This window comes from Orycteropus afer, unplaced genomic scaffold (genome assembly GCF_000298275.1).
Source record: "Orycteropus afer afer isolate SDZICR_OR568_19922 unplaced genomic scaffold, OryAfe1.0 scaffold00258, whole genome shotgun sequence".
NCBI lineage: Eukaryota > Metazoa > Chordata > Mammalia > Tubulidentata > Orycteropodidae > Orycteropus > Orycteropus afer.
Genome location: NW_006921845.1, coordinates 1,059,271 through 1,064,328, shown reverse-complemented (window position 1 = coordinate 1,064,328; position 5,058 = coordinate 1,059,271).

Below are 5,058 nucleotides of genomic sequence, written 5' to 3'. Positions count from 1 at the left end.
TGGAAGTAGATTGCCCCATCTTCCTTCCGAGGAGTGGCTGGTGGTTAACCTTTTGGTTAGCAGTCAAGTGCCTTAGACACTAAGCTCCCAGAGCTCCCAGATGATTCTTTAGAGTTTTTAAAGTCTTTTTGTATTTTAAATTTGAAGACTAACCCAATCTGGGGCTTGTCCTTCCTGGGTATCAAAATCATCTTTAAATTACCTTATTTATTCAGAATTCTATTCTGTGCATTAATGATACTAGAATGGGGCTTTTAAATAACATAGAAATTCATTTAAAAGAAAATTAAAACAGTATAAAAGTATACATAAAAGTTACAAATATATAAAACTGTACAACTATATACATCTTTGCTTAGCAATGATTTAAATAAAATCTAACATAGTTAATTGAAATATATAATTCCCAGTAATTTTGCTGCTTTATCACTAATCTTTCAGATTATGGGATTTGCAAATTCTTATTTTTATAAATGATGAGAAATAGAGAGCTTAAGAGTTAATATTGACTTTAAATAGTCATACTTTATCCTGTTTTTTATTTTTACCTTCTTGACATCATGGTGGTTGGCAGAATAGCTCCCCTCACCCAAGAAGTCAATGCCATAATCTCTGGAAACTAGAGGTATGTTACATGGTAAAAAAAAAAAAAAAAAAAAAGGAAAGAAGGAAAAGAAAAACAAACTCACTACCATCAAGTTGATTCTGACTCATAGCGACCCCCTTTGGGTTTCCAAGGTGGTGAAACTTTACTGAAGTTGGTTGCCTAGTCTTCCTTCTATGGACTGGATGGTGGGTTTGAACGCCAACATTCTGGTTACCAGTTTAATGAATTAGGCACTATGGCACCAGAGGAATTTGCAATTGTGATTAAGGATAGGAATTTGAGATGGTGAGATTTTCTTGGATCATCTGAGTGGGTCCAGTCCAATCACATGAATCCTTAAAAAGGGAAACATTTCCTGAAGGAGTCAGAGAGAGTTGAGAAAGAGGAAGAAGAGATTTGAAGTATGAGAAGGACCTGCCCTGCCCTTGGTGGCTCTGAATGTAGAGGAAGTGGTCATGAACTAAGGACATGACTCCCTCTTAACTGTTTCTAGAAACTAGCAGTGGGCCTCAGTTGATAGCCAGCAAGTAAACAGGAGCCTTACTCCTACAACATAAAGGAAATATTTTCTGCCAACAACCCAACTGAACAGGAAATAAATTCTCCCTAAAGCCAGAAAGGAAAATGCCCTTGATGACACCTTGTTTTCAGCCCATACTTCTGACCTGAAGAACTGTAAAATAATAAATTTGTGCTGTTTTATGCAACTAAATTTGAGAAAACTAATACAATAAGCTTCAAAATTCCATCTTTGTTAGTGTCTGGTCATGAGTACAGGGCAGAAAATTATGTCACTGCTTCATTCCTGGTAATGTTTTTCTATCTTCTTTTGATCTTTAAACATCTGTCTACTGCAGTTTATGATAGACTATGCTTTTTTGTGGGAGCTCTGGTAGCGTAGTGACTAAGGCACTTGACCGCTTACCAGAAGGCTGGCAGTTCAAACCCCCCAGCCACTTCTTGGAAGGAAGATTGGGCAATTTACTTCCATAGTGATACCATCTCAGAAACCCAAGGAAGGATAGCTATGAGTCAGGTCCTACTTGAAGGCACATAACAACAGCATCAACATGCTTTCTTGTAATGTTCTGAATCTATTCTTAAGATAGTACTTCTCTACCAGCTCTTACATGATAGATTCCTAGCCAATTCTTAAGGTTCCCATCTATGTTAGATTGGATTCTCTAGAGAAACACAAAAACCAGCAAAGCGTGTATATATATATAGAGAGAGAGAGAGAGAAAGAAAAGACTTTATCTTAGGAAAATGGCTCACAAACGTATAGAAGCCGGCAAATCCAAAGTCCCTGGAGGAAATGTCAGGCTGGAGGCAGCCTTAGCTACCGAAAGCGCAGGGGGCTGAGAAATTCAAGGCTGGCAAGCAGTACACTGGTTGTTGACTCCAATGAAAGACGAATCCAAGATCTCCAGGCCAAGCGGTGGGCTGCTCACTCACGGAAGGTTGTAGTCAGCACACCAGGGTTCCAATTCCTCAAAGAGTGTCTCTCTTCCCAGGATGTACCTGGATATCCTGGAAGCAGGCTACCCCCCTAGGGAAACTCCCCTTGGGCAGATTGGCCACTCAGAACACAGTCATCCGATCCCATCATGGGAACAACCACACAGAACTGGGGTCCAGCCAAGTTGACACACAGCTCCAACTATCACACCATCTTTGTCCATGTAGATGAAGAGTCCATGATCACACTAGTCATGCCCCTTTATGATCTCAGATATGCCTATTGTCTTCTTCCTGATCCTACATCTTCTTTTTAGAGTGCTTGTCCACACAACATCTGCTGAGTGGCTGTGTAGGCAGGGGATGATTTGACTCCTTGCCATCCTTTCCTCTTAAAATTAAGTGAATCAAGAGTGGTAGTTTAAAATAGACCAATCTGATTCTCCTCCCTGGGAATTTAGATTTTGAACTCAGATCATTTAAAATATATATTCATATATATTCCTACCAGCCATTTTTCAGTTTATCATACTGTGGTGGTTTGTGTGTTGCTGTGATACTAGAAGCTGTGTCACTGGTATTTCAAATACCAGTAGGGTCAACCATGGTGGACAGGTTTCAGTGGAGCCTCCAGACTAAAATTAGGAAGACAGGCTTGGTGATCTACTGAAAACCAGCCAATGAAAAACCTTTGGATCACAACAGAATATGGTTGAGATGGTGCAGGAAGATGAATACCTTGAGTTAGAAGACACTTAAAATACACAATGGCTGCAACAATGGACTTGAGCACATCAATGATTATGAAGACAGTGAAGATCCAAGCAATGTTTTGTGCCACTGTACATGGAGTTGCCCATGGAGCTGACTTGAGGGCAACATATATATTTAATATCTATATATCTGTATTTATTGAATATGTTTCTGTAATTGAATATATATACATGTACATGTATACACACACACACACATACACACACACGTATATATGTTGTTGCTTTTAGGTGCCATTGAGTTGGCTGTTACTCATAGTGGCCTTATGTACAACAGAACGAAACCCAGTTGTGTGCCATTCTCACAATCCTTACTATGTTTGAGCCCATTGTTGCAGCCACTGTGTCAATCCATCTTGTTGAGGGTCTTCCCCTTTTTTGCTAATCCTCTCCTTTGTTGTTGTTGTTATTATGTGCTGTCAAGTCAGACCCGACTCATAGCGACCCCTCCTTGGGTTTCCAAGGCAGTATCACTACGAAAGTAGATTGCCTCATCTTCCTTCTGAGGAGTGGCTGGTATCCTCTACTTTACCAAGCATGATATCCTTCTCCAGGGAATGCTCCTTTCTAACAAGATGACAAAAGTAGGTGAGATGAAGTCTGGTCATTCTCACTTCCAAGGAGCATTCTGGCTGCACTTCTTCCAGGAAAGATTTGTTTATTCTTCTGGCAGTCCATGGTATTTTCAATATTTTTCACCAACACCATAATTCAAAGGTATCAGCTCTTCTTTGGTCTTCCTTACTCATTGTTCAGCTTTCACATGCACAAGAGGCGATTGAAAATATCATGGTTTGGGTTTGACACATCTTAATCTTTTCAATGACATCTTTACTTCTTAACACTTTAAAGAGTTCCTTTGTAGCAGATTTGCCCAGTGAAATATGACATCTGATTTCTTGACTGCTGCTTCCATTCTTCTGTCAGTGTGTTGTACTGTGGTGACTTGCATGTTGCTGTGAGGCTGGAGGCTATGCCACTGGTATTTCAAATTCCATTAGGATCATACATAGTGGATAGGTTTCAGCAGTGGTTCCAGACTAGCCTAGGAAGAAAGACTGGGAAGAAAGATGTGGCTATCCACTTCTGAAAAAATCAGCCTGTGAAAACCTTGTGAATAGCAGTGAAACACTGTCTAACATATTACTGTAAAATATGTATGTATTTACAATTAACTGAAGAGCCATACTCTTACATGTACATAGAGAAATGCAGAAAAACAGCTTGTTGAGAAAGAAAAATGAATCTAGTATATATTAATTTCCTATTGCTGATAAAACAAATTACACTTATTGGTGGCTTAAAACAATACAAATTTATATTCTTATAATTCTGAAGCCCAAGTGTCTATAATCAGTTTTACTGGACCAAAACCCAAGGTGTTGGAAGATCTGCACTGGAGGCTATAGGGGAGAATCTATTTCTCTGCCCTTTCCAGGTTTTAGAACTACATCCCTTGGTTCATGACCCCTCTTCAATCTGTAAATCCAGTAGTGTAGCGTCTTTAAATCTCTTTTCTGTTTCCATCACATTGCCCCTTTTTGTGTGTAGTAAAATCTCAATTTGTCTCCCTCTTATAAGCACACTTGTGACTACATTCAGGGACAACTGGGATAGTACAGATAATTGCCCCATTTCAATATCTTTAATTCAAGAACATCTGCAAAAATCCCTTTCCCGTATGTGGTAATATTTTCAGGTTCCCAGAAATTAGGACCTGATCTCTTTGGCAGTTATTATTTAGCCTATTATATAAAGGGGTTAGAGATGTATAATGGTCTAAAATGGCTCCTGTGTTTTTTACTTTTTACTGCAAGCTAGGACCATTAGCCCAAAGCCTGCCAGCACCAAACTTGAATTCTGACACATGGAATTGCTTTAAATACAGTTCAAATAATTTTGCCATCTAGAGGCTACTTACTTTACATATCATATGAAACTGCACCCAACATCCTCTAACGATAGATAAGACAAACCTTTTAACTACGTTACTGTTGTTGTTAAGTGCCGTCGAGTCGTTTCCAACTCATAGTGACCCCATGCACAGCAGAAAGAAACACTGCCCAATCCCGCGCCAGCCCCACAACCCCTGCTATACTTGAGCCCATCATCGCAGCCACCATATCAATCCATCTCATTGAAGGCCTCCCCCTCTTTCGTCGACCCTCCACCCTACAAAGCATGACATCCTTCTCCAGGGAATGGTCCCTTCTTACAACA